The sequence below is a fragment of the Gymnoscopelus microlampas genome, assembly GCF_963454915.1.
Source record: "Gymnoscopelus microlampas genome assembly, chromosome: 10".
In the NCBI taxonomy this organism is placed as follows: Eukaryota; Metazoa; Chordata; class Actinopteri; order Myctophiformes; family Myctophidae; genus Gymnoscopelus; species Gymnoscopelus microlampas.
Genome location: NC_139947.1, coordinates 53,947,745 through 53,967,097, shown reverse-complemented (window position 1 = coordinate 53,967,097; position 19,353 = coordinate 53,947,745). Strand labels below are relative to the sequence as shown.

The window sequence follows — 19,353 nt, the reverse complement described above, 5'->3', positions numbered from 1 at the left end:
GATGGGCATCCCTCGCCACGCACGTTCCCAACTCCGTTAGCTTACCTACCTCCAGGAACTTCGTGGAGGTAGACGTCACTATGCAGAAGTAGACCATCTGGTCCTTCAGCGTTCCCTGGCTGATCAGGAGGCTGGAGCCGTCCGAGATGTTGAACCTCGGGTCGTCAATGTAAATCGTGATCACGTTGTGATGTTTGATCAACAGCGTCGTCCAATTGCTTTCGTTCTTGTACCATATCACTTCATTCAGTCTGTCTCCGGCTGGGAGGTGGTAAGGACAGGGCACCACGATGGTCTCTCCGTACAGGCTGGTCACCGTCTCCATGCTCTTCTGGACTGGAAGAGACATGGTGGCAGCAGCACTGATGAGGAGCATCAACAGGAGAGCAGATGAATTCATCCTGGACACCCTGGGATAGAAGTGTTAATTTGAAGACTGTAAGAAAAAATAATTTTAAGTAAAAAAAACAAGTTCTCTGCTCCAGCCCACACGGAAAGAAAAGATATGAACTTATATATCTTTTATAAATGCCACAAATATGTGACATCATTGGATGTACAGATATCCATATATGTACATATGGGCATACAAGGGACAAGAAGGACTGACCGATACAGAGATCTCCATATATGGGCAATCAGCATGCCCATATATAGAATTAAACTGATGACAATAGGGATCTCCATATATGCACATATAGGAACATGACAGATCTCCTTATATGGGCATATCAGTCGGCTCAGCGGGGTGATAAATAAATCATAGAATCAGTGATGCTACAGGATAAGGTCTGGTGTCATGTTTCCACCCACGATTAATCTGTGATTTATCTTTTACCTTTTATAACTTTTTTTAATTGTTCCTCATTGACAAATTTTCCCCTTTTTCTTACAAAGCTCACAACGCTGTGCTGCATTGTGAGCTTGTAGATCGTCTATTTTCGGCACACAGCTAAGTATAAATCAGGCATTGCGACACCAGCACGGCACCGCCAACATACATTCTAGTGAACTAACTCAACCGTAGATTTAGTTGAGTAAAATCCTGTGATATTTAGTGAACTAAAACTAAAACCTTTCAGATGACTAAAATATGACTGAAACTAAGTGGAATTTTATCCAAAAGACTTTTTTGTTTTGTTTGCGGGGCTGCGGTGGACTGGAAGACGACACGATTAAACCAGGCCAGGTATCCCCTCTTTCACCACCAGGTCAAAGGACTGGCGTCGCGTCAGGCCGGCCGAGGAGACCTCACACACGTACCTGCCTGCGTCTTTGTAGCTCAGCCTTCCAAACACAGGAATTCCCTTCAACTTCACACCGTCCTTAGTCCAGGACACTTTGGTGTCGTCGCCTGAAGCCCTTATCTCCATCTTCACCACCAGGGGCTCGCCGAACCATTTCACTACCTTCCCCGTGGGGCTCAGGCTCAGGTCCAGGTAGTTCACAGCGATGTTGAGTGAAGCCTCCATTGTCTCGTCGTCGACCAGCGAACACTTGTACTGGCCGGCGCTGTCTCGTGTGACGGCCGTCAAGGTGTAAGTGTCAGAGTTTTCCACCAGAACCGTCTGGTTCTTGAGGTGGAAGTTGTAGCTGCTGGGAGGAGGGTTTCCGTCCGCACGGCACTTCAAAGTGACATCGTCCCCTTCTGCGATGGGACCTTCGGGGGTCAACGCCGTTAGACTCAGCCTCTCGGTCGGGTAGTGGACAGGAACGGTCAGCGGCTCGGACTCCACCGAGCCCTGCTGGTGCTGGTGGCTGGACAGGCAGGAGAAACGTGCGCCGACGTCCTGCTTGGTGGCCGAGTACTGGAGAACTGAGGACGTGGTGGACAGACCGGTGGAGAAGTCTTCCGTCATGGTGGACGTGACATTGACGTCCGTCCCGTCAGACACCAACGGCCGGCCGTTCTTCTGCCACGAGATCTCGGCCGCGGGATGGGCGTCCCTCGCCACGCACGTTCCCAACTCCGTTAGCTTAGCTACCTCCAGGAACTTCGTTCTGTTGACGATGACAGGGAACGCCGGCAGCTTGTAGACCACCACGGAGGTGATATACTGCTGATGATGTGGGTAGGTAAACGTCACATGACAGACGTAGACCCTCTGGTCCTTCGGCGTTCCTTGGCTGATCAGGAGGCTGGAGCCGTCCGAGGACATGTTGAACCTCGGGTCGTCAATGTAAATTGTGGTCACGTCGTGACTTCTAATCAACACAACCGTTGAAGGGCCGTCATCGTTCTTGTAAATCCACATCATATCTATATACTGTCTGTCTCCGGGTGGGAGGTGGTAAGGACACGGCACCTCGATGGTCTCTCCGTACAGGCTGGTCACCGTCTCCATGCTCTTCTGGACTGGAAGAGACATGGTGGCAGCAGCACTGAGGAGCAGCATCAACAGGAGAGAAGATGAATTCATCCTGGACACCATGGGATGGAAGAGTTGATTTGAAATAAGATTGTAAGAAAAATATCGTTTAAGTTCTCTTTAGATCTCTGTTCTAACCAACACAGAAATAAAATATACAATCCTATATATATTCTATATTTCACATATACAAAATGATTCAACATATATGTAAATATATCCATATATGCACACATACAATATATGTACATATATGGATTTTGCACATAGGCATACAGAAGATTCTCTGTGAGTTTACACACACTGTTATCAAACAGATGATCTAATGTATTAGTTAATTATTAGGTAGAATTAGGGAAGGTTTGGCTTTTTTTGGCTTTTCAAAATGGTCTGGTTTAAAAATCACCTGGTTTAAAAATCACCTTAACTTACTGTAACTTCAGTCAGGAACAATCACGTCAAAGTAGATTTAACCATTTATTGCAACAAATGGAATACAGTTAAACTTGGCCTTAAAGGCTCCGCTCTGAGAGATATTCCCTGTATTCTTTCCATGCAGCATTCTAAGCAAAAAAACCCATAGGGATACAATATCAAACAATAAGCGATACATTGACATATTAGCTTGAATTAGCAGATATAATATCACAAGTATTTGAGCCTATGCCAGACTGTGGTCTAAAGGTGGAGGCTGGGGTGGAGGAGGCAGTGAAGCAGCAGCAAGACAAGCAGAGACTTAGTGAATGCAAAGCCATATTTAAAGGAACCTCTTTGATAATGCGTGATCGGAGTATGAATGGAGTACGTAATGACCAGCAGAGATGTGAATGGGGAATAGGAGGCTGAAGTTCACATCAGCTGACTGACAGCCGATTACAGTTAAGGCGTGCAAGACTTCCGTGTCCTGCATGAACTAACGTTTTGCTTAATTTCATATTCCATTTGGAAAAACGCCTGTATCTCGCCTCCCTGGAGTTCCTCTGCATTTTTGATGAGACATGCTATATTCAATGGCCTATTACAAGCAAACAGGGGTCGTGATGACATTTTGTTTTGCACAGAAGCAGAGAGAAACCCTAAATATTCTGTGACTAATTGACTATTATCTGGCGGTCAGAGTTAAGACATATTTAATAAGTATTAGTTTGCATATGAAAGGTGGGTAATCCTGCTGATTTGCAGCAGCTAATGTTTACATACTAATGGTCCAACACTTTAGGCTAGAGCAGTGGTTGTCCTCAGACAAGGGACACTCAAGGTTCCTTTGGGGGGGGAGGGTTCCAAATAGACCCTTACACGTTTGGTTCCATTTAAGTTTCCAATCATACACTCTGAGTTATGGGGGTCATTGAAATGTTAAAGTTGGAGAACCACTAGGGCTAGAGTGTGGGACACGTACAAGTACAGCAACGAAAACGGAGAGGAAGAAACTAGTTGACAGTTTTTTGGGCGGTGTAGCCGCCCCTATAATTGGGTTTGGGACTCATCCGTAGCGAAAGTTTTTCTTCCGTCGCGAAAATGTGTCTTTCGCTGTACTGTGATTGGCTGCGACGTATTGTGATTGGCTAGCGAGAAATTAAGAACCCATAAATAGGACTATGCACTTAAAAAAAACATTATTTTGTTTAAGTGGAGCAGAGTTCAGAGGTGGTATGCATGGATGCCTTCCACACACAAGATATACATACGTCACATCTACATGTATGTGTAGGCCTACAACTTTCACAAATACAGTGTATGGACTATCACTATTGATTATTAATTAACATAATACAAACTAACAGTGTGTGTATCGATCAGTAGTAAATAGTTGTCTACTGCAGTGGTTCTCAAACTTTTTCATGTCAAGGACCCCCAAATTGACACTTATTGGCCCGTGGACCCCCATTTGAAAAGATATGCCAGGGACCCCCATAAGAGAAGGTTTTTATGGCTCTCTAGCAGTGATTCTCATCCATTTTAATTTCAAGGACCCCCAGTTTGACATGCATTAGGGCTACGGACCCCCATTTAATGGTATTTCTATCACTTGGACCGCAATTTATATTGTAAAATTGATGTCAATGTAACTCTGAGAGTGTACAAATGGAACCAAATGGACCCTAACGGGTCCATTTGGTTCCATTTGTACACTCTCAGAGTTACAGACCCATAAGGGTCCATTTGGTGCCTAATCTATCATTTAGCTGGGGACCCCCTGGAACTCCCTCAAGGACCCCTGGGGGTCCCCAGACCCCACTTTGAGAACCAATGGTCTACTGCACAAGAATGATAAAGGTGCTAAAGTAACAAATCGCTGTCCTAAAATGTGCGGTAATGCATCAGTTTTCTAAAGAATATAACCACTGTCCAGATAACATGTTCATGTACTGTAGGCTACACACATCTTTAGAGCAGGTGCCGTGGTTTTGCACTTTTTCTGTGTTTCACGTGTCAATGAGGTTGATAGAACGTCATTAAGCCCCCTAGTGGTGTTTTTATGGTGTTTTATGTCTTCTCTGACTACTTTGAGTTTCTACCTGGAGGCTGAAACCTTGAGGGTCAAACGTGCCAATAGAAAAACAGACCTTTAGTGACATAGTAAAAACATACCCTCCCCCTCATTATCATAACACAACAACAGGTGTGGGCGTGAGGAGGAGGAGGGACTAGGACAGGTGGGTGGTGCTAAGGTGGTGGTGGAGGAGGTGCTAAGGTGAGAACCAGGTATACTTAATGAACTGGAGGCGTGTCCACATAAAAACATCATTTTAACACTTTCTGTACACTTTTTTGAAAAAAATCTTCCTCCTAGTATAACCATAATACCTGATGATTATGTTTACTGTACTCTCTCTGGAGCTTCCGTTTTCTCTCCATGGATCTGGAAATGAAACAGTGACATGACATAATATGTACACGTTTACAGTGGTAATAAGTGGGCAATATGGACAAAAATAACCCCATATGTTGTTGTATGTTAAACAGCAAAAATAGATGTACATGTTAAAGGAGAATTTCCAGTCATTTTAGATATTTACTTTGATGTGTCGCTAATCACTCACCAACATACAAAGGGACGTTGAATTGTTCCAGAGAAGCCCCTGTTGTGGGGCCATTGTGGAGACCCCTTCCACTGGCATAATGGAGTAATGCGGATAAACACAAATCGCCTATTTTAGCAGCTCCAAAGTTATTTTTTTTGGTATCATTATGCAGTGTACTGACACTCAAACATGCACTGAATGTCCCTTATGAGCTGCCGTTCATGCAGAACGACGCGAAGCTAGTCCTCGGTGTTGCCAGATTCTGTGAGAGAAACAAGCAACCAGCTCCATGTCGTTCTGCGTGAACGGCAGCTCATAAGGGACATTCAGTGCATGTTTGAGTGTCAGTACACTGCATGATGTGGATTAATGGAAAAACTTTGGAGCAGCTAAAATAGACGATTTGTGTCTATCCGCATTACTACATCAGGCCAGTGGAAGGGGTCTCCACAATGGACAACAGGGGCTTCTCTGGAAAAAATTCAACGGCCCCTTTGTATGTTGGTGAGTGATTAGCGACATATCAAAGCAAACATCTAAAATGACTGGAATTCTCCTTTAAAGAGGCATGTTTAAAGTAGCGAGGTTACATTATTGTCTCCGCCAGGAGACATTGTTTTCACTTTCCATCCCCCCCCCCCCCCCTCGGCCAAGCTAACATTGGTCAAGCCTCACGTGACACGTGACAATACGTTGAAAGAGTGTGCTCTGATTGGCTAGTGAGACACATGACGTATAGCGGCCTATAAATAGATGTGTCACTTTGAAAGAGTCTGTGTCTCTTTCAAAGTGAGGTAAGACAGGAATAATCACGAAATGGCTGAGAAATGGCGGAGTAACACTTAAGACAGGATTAATCAAGTAACACTTAAGACAGGATTAATCAGGAACAGTACTGGTGGAGACCTGTGCTCCGAGGAGCACATTTTCTAGTTAATTCAATATTTTATACTTCCTATACTGTATATGTGACACTGTCATTGGTTCCCGTCCTCTGACTGAGACGTTAGACGTAGTTCTGTAACCTTACGGGTCAGTTAGAGTCCACAGACCACAGACACGTTAGGAGACAGCAGGTCAACTCCACTCTAGTCGGTTAAAGGCTTACGTTCAAAATGTTACTTGAGTAAAAGTACAAAAGTATTGGCGTCAAAATATACTTAAAAGTACCAAAAGTAAAAGTACTGAAATGTTTGAAAATAGCCGATCTACGAGATCACAACGCGTCGCGATGCGACGCGTTGTGATCTTGTAGATCTGCTATTTTCACATAGCCTAGGTATAAAACATGGCTGAAGTGATTAATGTATGTTTTATGATGTCATAATATATCTATCTACAAAGTAACTAGTAACTAAAGTTTTCAAATGATTGTAGTGGAGTAAAAGTTCAATATTTACCTCTGAGATGTAGTGGAGTAGAAGTAATACAAGTATTGATAATTGGAATTACTCCAGTGAAGTAAAAGTAACCTCAAGATTGTTTTGAGCTGCAGTACCCATGAATGGCCAGCATGTCCAATGCGCTTCAGTCAAAGATTGTTAATTTAGCAAGATACGCAATCTCCGGTTTACTTCCCGTTTCTGCGTGACGTAGGTGGACACCTTTTTAGGAGACAGGAAGCAAGTTGGAGTCTATTGATTCCAATGGAAGAGTGAACGTGAACACAGCTTCTGAACCATTCTTTAGCTCCATGGATACTGAACTAAATATTGGACCCAATCATCACAAGCCACACAATATGTACAAGATTTTCATACTAAAATGCCTTTTTTTTAGAGACACAAATTAGGAGAAAATCTACTTTGTTATCGACCTTTCTCTATCCCATCAACACACTCTCGCGAAATTTGGGAAGATATCTGAAGAGTCCATCTGCAGTCTGACGGACGAGACAGGCTCTGTGTAGAGGGCTCTGTCCCTTATTTTTTTTTAACTCTATGCTCTGTCCCTATAAGATGTTATAGAAACTGATTAACTGAGATTATATATGTGAATATAGTACGTGAAAATCATTATGGACACATTAAAAATTAAATAAAATGTGTGTTCCAATGCTCAATAATATAATGTTCCATTATTAACTGTCTTGGTTGATGGGGTATGATTTGGGAATCATAACATTTTGCTAAACATAACATTCATGCTAATTTTCTAAACATACTGTGGTCTATAGTGGTAAAATATATACCTTATAAATAAGGGCCTTTTATTTATAAGGTATGTATATATATATATATATATATATATATATATATATATATATATATATATATATATATATATATATATATATATATATTTATTTATAATTATAGTTATATATATGTATATGTGGTTAACATTGAGCAGAAACAGAGCACATCTAGCATAAGACTGAATAATGTGTGTTTGTAGTGGGAATTTCATAAAGGTTTTTTCATCAGGTTTCTTAAAGGCATCTTTGCCAATAACAGTTTGCTTTCAAACATGTAGAGCATTTATTTTCTTTAATGAAGAAAACACACAAATACACATCCATATGACGTTGTCAGCCAGGGAGAAGGGAGGCTGAGGGTGGTGGGGTGGTTGGGGGAGAAGAAAACCACGCCTACTTAGGAGACCATTTGTAGGATGTGTGTACCACTTCGCCTCTAGTGGCTCCAATGGAAAATGCGTATCTTGCTAAATTAACAATCTTTGCTTCAATGCAACCTCTGGGTTCCTGGGGGCGTGGTTTCAACTCTGTTCTCTACATTTGCCTGGTCTGTCTCTCTGAACTTGATTGGCTAAGAGACACTGTGTTAAAACGAGGGCACCTCCAGATATATGGAGTCCAGGCCCCAGTCTGATGCCCATGCAGGACCATGATGCCATAATGAAGACATCAAGGTTCTCCATTAGTTTGTGTCCGTGTCCCTTGTATGCCCATATATGGAGATCTCTGTGTGCCTGTGTCCCTTTTATGCCCATTATGGAGATGTATCTGTGTGTCTGTCTGTCTGTCTGTGTCCTTTGTATGCCCATATATGGAGATCTCTATGTGTCTGTCTGTCATCCTGGACAGGACAGGCTTCAGATGTGCCTCCTGCAGGAGACCATCATCACAGAACGGTTGGAAAACCCATTCTCGTTTTTCGGCGCGAGGCGGAGCAAAGCGAGCCTTTGACGTCCCCGCGGTACAAACCGAGGGCTCTGCTCACGGCTGACAACACAACAACCACAATTAGCAGCTACACTACAAAGAATGCCGCCTCCCTTTGAGGTAGGGAGGCGGCGTTCAGAACCCAAGATATGATGATTTGAAGATGTGCTGCTCCATTCACTTCTTGTTTAGCCTCGGAAATCCAGCCCTTTTTTGGGGCGGTGTAGCCGCCCCCTATAAGTGAGCTTTGGACACCGACCAAAAAATGTATGTACCCTCTAACCCTTCCATTGTTAATGCAAATCGATACTTTTTTCATATCAGCCAATCACATTACAGCTAGTGTCATCACCACTAACTGTAATGTGATTGGCTGACTTTGCAAATTCAGGACTGTGATTGGCTAGCGAAGCACATGACACATGTGCAGCCCTATGAATAGCAGTATGGACTTTAAAAAAAGTCATTTATCCTTTTTTTTAAAGTGAGTCATGTTGTGATGACCACACACCGCCCACTTCACACTGGGTGTGATTTTTTTGTTTCAAAAGAAAAAAGTCTGGGTGAACGGTGCAGGAACGATGGTCTTAGGACCTTGTTAACTCCTAACCAACCAGAGTGCAGAGGGGCGTCGCTCTAAATTTGGTGACGTCAGCCTGCTCCGTGCACAGACCGGGGGGGGGGGGAGGGGAGGGGAGGGGAGGCGGGGACATAGATTGGTGAAGCAATCGGAGGACGCGGCTGCTCCGGGCGCCTGGGTTTGGATCCGCCCTTCGAGACCATGGATTGCTCTCGTTCTCTCAGTCTACTTCTTGTTTAACTTTTTTACTGAAAAAGGCTGTATCTCGGCTCCTGAGCACTTTTTTTTTTAACAATGTATTGTTGGCCTTGGCACAGGGATGATAACGCCAGAGATAAGTTTGGCACTGAATGAGTTAATGCTGTCTGAAGGGGGACTCCACAACCAGGAGAGGCACCACCGAGCGAGCTTAGCTTAGCGTACGCGGTCACTTTCAGCCGGCTCAGCGAACCTGTCAGTCATGCAGTGGTGGAAAAAGTACTCCAATTCTTTACTTATTAAGTAAAAGTACCAATACTGCAATATAAAAAATACTCTGTTACAAGTAAAAGTCCAGAATAAAAAATGTACTTGAGTAAAAGTACAAAAGTATTGGCATCAAAATGTACTTAAAGTTCCAAAAGTAAAAGTAGTAAATATTTGAAAATAGCAGATCTACAAGCTCACAACGCGTCGCGATGCGACGCGTTGTGAGCTTGTAGATCGGCTATTTTCAAAAAGCCTATGTATGAAATAGGGCTAAAGTGGTTAATGTATGTTTCATTATATCATCATTTATATCTGAAAAGTAACTAGTAACTAAACTTTTCAAATAATTGTAGTGGAGTAAAAGTACAATATTTGCCTCTGAGATGTAGTAGTAGAAGTAGAAGTATTGAAAATTGGAAATACTCCAGTAAAGTAAAAGTACCTCAAAATTGTACTCAAGTACAGTACTTAAGTAAATGTACTTGGTTACTTTCCACCACTGCAGTCATGTGACGTCAGAACTGTGACGTCAGAACTGTGACATCACTGTGACATCACACTACAGTATCTGCCTATAAGAGCAGTTCACACTGCAGACTCCAGGTGATCAGCGGCAGTGTTAGAATCTTGGAATCTAAAGAGAACTTGTTTTTTCTTAGTTAAATAATTAATTCTTAGTCAACTGTTCCATCCCAGGTTAGTTAGTCCAGGATGAATTCATCTGCTCTCCTGTTGATGCTCCTCATCAGTGCTGCAGCCGCCATGTCTCTTCCAGTCCAGAAGAGCACGGAGACGGTGACCGGCCTGAACGGAGAGACCATCGTGGTGCCGTGTCCCCACCACCGCCTCGCACCCGGAGATGTGCTGGAGTGGAGGTACGAGAACGGCGACGGCGGCGGCACTTCGCCGTTGCTGCTGAGAAAAGATCACAGCGTGACCACAGTTTACGACCCGAGGTTCAACGTCTCCTCGGACGACGGCTCCAGCCTCCTGATCGGCCAGGGAACGCCGAAGGACCAGAGGGTCTACGTCTGCCACGTGTCGTCCACCCACAAACCCTCCGTGAGTTATCGCAGCGCCGTGGCGGTCGAGAGGCTGATTCTAACGGCGTTGACCCCCGAAGGTCCCATCGCAGAAGGGGACGATGTCACTTTGAAGTGCCGTGCGGACGGAAACCCTCCTCCCAGCAGCTACAACTTCCACCTCCTGGAAAACTCTGACACGTACACCTTGACGGCCATCACACGAGACAGCGCTGGACAGTACAAGTGTTCGCTGGTCGACGACGAGACGATGGAGGCTTCACTCGACATCGCCGTGAACTACCTGGACCTGAGCCTGAGCCCCACGGGGAAGGTAGTGAGGATGCTCGGCGAGCCCCTGGTGGTGAAGATGGAGATAAGCCCTTCAGACGAGGACGCCAAAGTGTCCTGGACCAAGGATGGCGAGAAGATGGAGGCGGCGCCCGTGTTCGGGAAGCTGAGCTACACCGACGCGGGCAGCTACGCGTGTGAGGTCTCCTCGGCCGGCCTGACGCGACGCCAGTCCTTTGACCTGGTGGTGGAAGGCTCGCCGGTGATCACCGGTCTCACCCAGAACGGTTTCCAGAACGGCGGCGGCGGCGCCCAGCTGACCTGCGAGGCTCAGGGAGTGCCCGAACCGTTCTTTTGGTGGATCCACGCCGATAGGAAAGACGAGAGCTCCTACAACGAGACGGACGGCAAGGCCACCAGCAAGGTCACTGTGTTCTACCGCCAGGATGACTGGTCATATCACATGTCCGTGAAATGCTTGGTGAGCAACCGGTTGGGAGGGGACATGTGGGAGGTTACGGTGCCTGAGAGGTCTTGGGTGTTCTTATATGTCATCTTGGGTGTGCCTCTGTGTCTGTTTCTGGTCTGTGTCATTGTAGCAAGCATCAGGATGATAAGAGCATAAGAAAAAGGAGAAATTGTCAATGAGGTACAATAAAAAAAAAGTAAAAGATGAATCACAGATTAACGGTGGAAACATTCCACCAGACCACATGGCAGGTCCTGTAGCAATGTGGCTTGTTTTTTGAAAAACAACATGAATCCGAGAAAAATTTACTTTTGTGAATCCCAAAAAAAAGAAAATTACGTTAGTTACGTCCATGGCGGTGAATGAGTTCATGTTGTTTATCAAATACGCCACTGCCTCTACACTTCCTTGTTTATCGTGGCACAACAACGGGGGAATACCAAAACACTCGCCCCAAAACACAGTCGCCCCCCGGGGGCAAATCCGGCGGTATTATAGGGAAATCCGGTGGTATATAGAATGGGGGGCGAGTGTGTTTTGGAGCGAGTCTACGGACCGTTACGGACTAACTGTCCATCTGTTTTCCGAGGCGAACTTGTCCGCCCAGCCCAGAACTTATGGAATACTTTCATTGCCGTAAAGCAAGGAAATACTTTGTTTTGTTGTTACTTTTGGGTCAATTTATTTATTTATTTATTAAGTAGCCGTGTAATAAGCGGGGATAATGCATGTCTCGGCCAAGCCTTTCGGCCTGGCGGAGACAAAGCAGTGACGTGCACAGACATTTTGAGGGGCAGGTGCTCAAGTAAATTATACTTTTCTTTGTTGACTTGGTCTGCTCTTTTTTCCCTCTACACCTAATACCTCTTTGCCAAAAATAGCCGATCTACAAGCCCACAACGCCTCGCAGCGCGAGGCGTTGTGAGCTTGTAGATCGGCTATTTTTGGCTATAAAGTTCTCCTCAGAAAAGGGATGCTAGGTTTCGAGTGGTTATGGTAAAAAGAAAAATGATATCACACAAAGATTTGGCGGACCCCCTGTAGTAACTCTGAGGACCCCCTAGGGGTGCCGGACCCCCTGTTGAAGACCCCTGCTGTAAACTGAAAAAAAAAAAAAAAAAATCAAAAGGGCACTTCTGGTCAAGAGGGCAAAGGGCAGGTGCTCTAGCACCACCTAGAGTATATCTGTGCACGTCCCTGCAGCAGAAAATTTCACTACAAAGTATGTTCACATTATGGCTTCATTGCTAGTTTTTTTACTTCCACCACTTAAGCCACTTTAGTGTCACGTTAAGCCCCTCTAAGGCAACCTCTCCTGGGGGTCGGGCCGTCAAGCTATAACACCATCTGACATCCATGACCAACAACACGTAAATACCACCAAACAACTTCTACCCTAAATCTCTGCTTCTGATGACCTTACACATTCACAGCTTTGACTCACTGGCTAAACATGCAGCGCTGTCTGTGGTGCACAGTAACAAAGTCATTTGTTTTGGTCTGTGCGTACTTCAGCGGCTCTCAAACTTTTTCATGTCAAGGACCCTCAAATTGACACTTATTAGCCCGCGGACCCCCATTTGAAAAGATAAGCCAGGGACCCCAATTAGAGAAGATGTTTTTACGGCTCTAGCAGTGATTCTCAACCATTTTAATTTCAAGGACCCCCAGTTTGACATACATTAGGGCTACGGACCCCCATTTAATGGCATTTATATCACTTGGACCACAATTTAAATTGTAAAATCTATGTTAATTTAACTCTGAGAGTGTACAAATGGAACCAAATGGACCCTAACGGGTCCATTTGGTTCCATTTGTACACTCTCAGAGTTACAGACCCATAAGGGTCCATTTGGCTCCTGTCCATCATTTAGCTGGGGACCCCCTGGAACCCCCTCAAGTACCCCTGGGGGTCCCCGGACCCCACTTTGAGAACCAATGGCGTACTTTACCTGAGTCATTTTCAATACTTTTTTTCAATGAAAAGTATCATACTTTTCACTCCATTACATTTCTAGGCAGGCAAACATTATGTTATGAATTAAACCTCTAAAGTCCTATTTAAAAGAATAGTGAAACTAGCCGATCTACAAGCTCACAACGTGTCACCATGCGACAAATTCAATTATTTGAATTTTTTGGGGGTAAAATGTCTACATTTCATTAAATCAACGCATTGATATTAAAAAAGAAAAGTGTAATTTGTGCTTGAGGATTTTTTTCTAATACAAATACTCCAGCATTTTCACTCAGACCTGCTCGTACTTGAATAATATTTGACCCGGAGTATCTATACTTTGAGTCAAACACGCACACACATACGCACACACGTACGCACACACGTACACACACACGTACACACACACACACACACACACACACACACACACACACACACACACACACACACACACACACACACACACACACACACACACACACACACACACACACACACACACACACACTATGCCAGCGAATACCAGAGAATCTCATGTATATGGATGTCTGTTGAAGGGAAAAACGGGGGTGTGTAGTGACAACTTCTTTTCAGGGGCAAAACAATGCATTTTTAAGGGCAGAACAGGGAGGAAAAAATGCAATTTCAGGGCACTTTCAGGTAAAGAACAGTAACGTGTGAAGTTTTGAAGTGGCACATCTGTAAACCTGACCTCTAAACCCTGACCCTAAACCTGACCTCTAAACCCTGACCCTAAACCTGACCTTTAAACCCTGACCCTAAACCTGACCTCTAAACCCTGACCCTAAACCTGGCCTCTCGATGGTGATTGGATGTCCCGCGGTGTAGCCGCCCCCTATAAGTGAGTTTTGGACACTGACCAATCCTGCACCGTGATTGGCCAATAGTCTACGACGCATTGTATACCCCCTAACCCTTACATTGTTAATGCAAATCGATACTTTTGCAAAGTCAGCCAATCACATTACAGCTAGTGTCATCACCACTAACTGTAATGTGATTGGCTGACTTTGCAAATTCAGGACTGTGATTGGCTAGCGAAACACATGACACATGTGCAGCCCTATGAATAGCAGTATGGACTTTAAAGAAGTCATTTATCCTTTTTTTTAAAGTGAGTCATGTTGTGATGACCACACACCGCCCACTTCACACTGGGTGTGATTTTTGTATATTTTATAGTTTTTCTGCTGTAAGCCCAACCTGATGTAAGTCCTTTAAGGTTTACGTTATAATTAAACTCTTTTTTTTTGGGCAGCTGGTGGTTCTTGGGAGTTGGGAACAGGGTCCATTTGGTATCATGTGTTTACACTGTCAGTGTTAAATTAACACTTTTACAGAGAACATCAGGGTCCCAGATGTAGACAATATTATTAAACTATGTCGGTTATGCCCAAATATGGGACTATGACGTCAGTCCTGGACGTGACGGTTATCGCTATATATGGAGTTCTGGGAAGGGTTCGCTGATGTCAGATCTATGATACGTTTAGTTTCATAAGTCGATTGTCTCCTTTTATGGGGATCTCCATATATAGGCTAGTGCTGGCAAATATGCCCTGAATGTTCTTTACAAGATGATTTGAAGAATGAAGTCCTAAAGATTTGCGATTGGATTCAGTGATCACAGTCCGAGGAACAGCATATGTGATTATTACCATCCATTATATACAGTGTACATAATGGATGGGGACATATTTTTGTGCTGCATGCTCCCCCTCACAGTGTCCTTGCTGAAGGTGCCCAGCCGGTGGTTGTCCCGTTTGAGCGAGTGCTCGCCCTCGTACATCTTGATGGTGACCACGGACTGGTTGTCTGAAGCCGCGGTGAAGTTCTGCGACTTCTTGGCGGGTTCAGGCGCGTCCTCCTCGCCCGACAACACGCCGGCGTGCACGGCCGCGCCGTACGCCACAACCTCATCTAGGTTGATGCCCCACAACGGCTCCTTACCGTTGAGGAACTCCTTCACCAGCTGCTGAATCTTGGGGATGCGTGTGGAGTCTCCCACCAGGACGATCTCGTCGATGTCTGACTTCTTCAGGCCCGAATCCTCCAGCACCTTCTGCACGGGCTTCACGGTGGAGCGGAACAGCTCCGCGTTGAGCTCCTCAAACTTAGCGCGTGTCAGCTCACGCTTGGCGTTCTCCGCGGCGAGCTGCAGCTTCTGTGCGGCGCAGACGTCCTGGCCGCCCGAGGTGGCGACCACCGCGAAGACGCCCCCATCGATGGTGACCAGGGAGACGTTGAAGGTTCCGTCGATCAGGTCGAACACCAGCACGTTCTTCATTATGTCGCTCTTGTCCAGGCCAGACTCGTTGATAATCTGCACGTTGTTGAGCCCTGTGATGACGCCCGCATTCTTGGTACCCAGGTCGATGCCGATGATGCTGCCCATGTTCTCCTTGGCGGAGAACAGCAACAACAGCAAGCACAGCATTCTTGACCTCATCTTGAATGAGCTAAAGTTACTCCTGAAGATTAAGTAGCCTTCCCAGCTTGGCTCTTGGTCTTCACTAGAATCGATGGAGGAGTCTAGTAAATGGTGGATTATTTACTAGAGTTTGGTTGGAGTGGTTTATTCCAGTAATATATATATATTACTACTGGAGTTGAGAATTGAGTTACTTGCAATCTAAGTTTAATCTAAAGATTAATGAAGATTGTAAGAAGCTTAACTTAGACGACCTTTTAAGAATATCTCTTAAGTTTTATAATCGAACGAACTGATACTGAAGTCGTTCTTAGATATAGGGGAAAAGGATGACGTCATTGTGGATTCATCGTTGGGGATGACGTAACGGTTATGTGACCGTTACGTCACCCTTAACAGTACCCCCCCCCCCTCGACGGACGCGACCGCGCGTCACAATGGAAGAGGTACGCCGTGAGTCGTCGAAGTCCAATATGAGATCAGGAGAAGGGATCCGGGTACGGGGAACCCAGGCAGTGTCCCCGGGAGGACCACCAACCCAGTCCACAAGATACTCAAGATCACGACCACGTCTACGAACGTCCATAATCTTGCGAACCGAAAGGATCGGAGGGAGAACGGAAGGCAAGAGGGAAGCAGCGGGAGCGGGGGCAGAATCATCGGCCGCGACCGAAGGTGAAAGGGGGACATCGACCGGGGGAGGCGGAAGGGAAAAGCTACCGAGCAGGGGGGAGAGAGGATCGTCCGAGGGGAGGGGTGGAGGGTCAGAAACCCAAGGTTTAATCTGGGAGACGTGGAAAGAGGGATGGCAACGCATGTCCGCGGGGAGTTTCAGGCAAACAGCGGAGGGGTTGAGGACAACACACACACACACACACACACACACACGATCTCTCTCTCTAACAAAAAAAATGTCAATTACTCCTAAGAGCTTGTAGATCTGCTATTTTTGAAAAATCTTAGACAGACAGACACACAAAAATGATCTCTCTAACAAAAAAAACTGTCAATTACTCCTAAGAGCTTGTAGATCTGCTATTTTTGAAAAATCTTAGACAGACAGACAAAAATGATCTCTCTATAACAAAAAAACTGTCAATTACTCCTAAGAGCTTGTAGATCTGCTATTTTTGAAAAATATTTGACAGACAGACAGAATCTCAAACACCCTCAGGAGTCCTTGGGGGGGGGGGGGGGGGGGGGTTCAAATGGACCCATACAGCCAGGTCTAGAGTGTACAAATAGAACCAAATGGACCCTTACAGGTCTATAATCTGAGTGTATGCCCCATTATGAGCTTGTAGATCTGCTATTTTTGGAAAATGTGCGCAAATCTTTCAACATACTTTCATGTTACATGGACAACTACAGACAGACAGACAGACAGACAGACAGACAGACAGACAGACAGACAGACAGACAGACAGACAGATAGATAGATAGACAGATAGATAGATAGATAGATAGATAGATAGATAGATAGATAGATAGATAGATAGATAGCATCTTCTTACCTCTGCTCTCTGGGAAAGAAGGTAGTATGTTCCGCGACGTGTCGTCCTCCACTCTGGCGTAGGGCAGCCATTCATCACAATCTTCAAAGTCCGACTCCATGTCCGTGTCGGACGGATCAGACTGAGATTTCTGGCTGTTGAATGGACTCTCCAGAACCTCACGTTGACTTGTCTTCAGCCTGACACTGCGACGGAGACAATCGATCGGTTCTGCGTTTTCCTCACCGCCAGAGACTTCCGAATCTGTCTCTCTACCGGGAGCCAAGACAACAGGCACGGACGGTACCCTCGCAGAGGCTCCAGTCACCGGCACCTCCACGTGACGGAACGCCTCCTGGATAGTCTGTTGGCGCATCCCGGTGCTGGTCCGGCTGGGCCCAGCGATACGATCGCCAACAGAAGCAGCTTGTCTGCCCCCGCGGGAGGCTGACCGCTTGCGCTTCTTTGACTGCTTGGCAGGCATGTTCTCCTGTGTGTGTGTGTGTGTGTGTGTGTGTGTGTGTGTGTGTGTGTTCTCAAAATCTCTCGTCTCTCGTCTCGATCGATCGCTTGCGCTCTCTCTCTCTAAGCTCTCCTCACTGCTTCCCCACAACGGGCAATGGGCCTCATTCAGCAATAAGTTCCTAATGCTTCCTCTTACATTTCTTCCTAAGTGAATTCCTAAGAGAAGTCGAGTCAGATTCATGAAGCGTTCTTAAATGGCAGAATTGTTCGTAACTTATGTTCTTATGATGATGAATCCCAGTCCTAGTAACTTGAAGGGGTGTGCCAGTTAATCCAAATTACCATAGGTAGCCGCCCCACTAATCCCCATATAAGGCATGACTGCATGGCCCTGCCTGCAGTCACACCTGTGTGTGATTGCTGCTCACAGACATCACAGGAAATCACACAGAAATAAAGTTTAGAGAATGAAGTAAAGAATACCTAAACTAAAGTCTAAAGATGGTTGAACACCAGACTCCAAACATAAAAATAAAAAAATCAATAGTTCTGTGGAGGTACTTCTGAAGTGAACAGCAAATTATTTAATTTAATTAATGAATGTATTTTATTATTTCTCTCACATTAATCAACATATCACCAATAGACATCAATGTAAATTTGCTGAAATTACCATGTTATCCATATTTCATGTTGAGTAGTAGCGTTAGTAGTGGATATAAAAATAATTGTATTACTGAAAGCTGTGTGGGTGGATATGGAGGGTCTTTAAGGTAGCAGCTGCTTGGTATGTAATGGGGTGGAAATAGGTGTGTGGTGGGTGATATGGTGGTGCAAGGAGGGGTGTGGTGGGTGATATGGTGGTGCAAGGAGGGGTGTGGTGGGTGATATGGTGGTGCAAGGAGGGGTGTAGGGGGCTGTGTGGGGGGTATGGGGATGGGTGTGACGGGTGGGTATAGGGGGGCTTTCGGATAAGAAGGGGACGGGAAAATGGGGGTGTGGCGAATGTCGGGGATATGGGGGTGGGGGTATGGGGGGGGTGATGAGGGTGTGGGGGGGTCGATGAGGGTGGGTTGGGTGGGGGGTTATGGGGTGGGTAAGGGGCTTGGGCTTCAACTCAACCGGGTTCCTCGTTTGCTGTGGACCCCCTGGAACTCCCTCAAGGACCCCTGGGGGTCCCCAGACCACACTTTTGAGAACCTTTTTTGCTCTAAAGATATGATAAAAATATTATTGTAATTTAAATCCTATATTATACAACTGTAGAATTGAAGAAACTTCGAGAATTAATTATTTTTGCACAAACATGTCACACTTAAGAACTTAAAGGCCACCCTAAGAGTGCTCTCTAGTATGCGTAGATTTCTTCTTAACTTAAGAACAAATCACAGCTAAGAAAACATTTGTGAATGCCAAAATCTCTTAAAAAACTTCTTAAGTCGGTCTAAGAACAAATTTGTTCGTAAGTACGGTTCATGAATCGGGCCCAATGTGTCCAACAAGCTTTTATAAACTTCTGTTTAGGTCAGGTGGTCGATGGCGGTCCTTTGATCGTCCGATTCCACAGGTTGTTGATGATCAGTCCTGATGGCTGTTGTTGTAGGGTTTGTTCGATAGAGGCCCCGACAAGT

The 19,353-nt window shown here is 45.2% G+C and overlaps 1 long non-coding RNA gene across 1 annotated transcript in view; it reads left to right on the top strand.

Annotated features, from left to right (window-relative positions):
* LOC311053822 overlaps positions 1-19,353 on the top strand; it is a 452,603-nt gene that overhangs the window by 430,990 nt on the left and 2,260 nt on the right. The gene's annotated exons all lie outside the window — the stretch shown is intronic.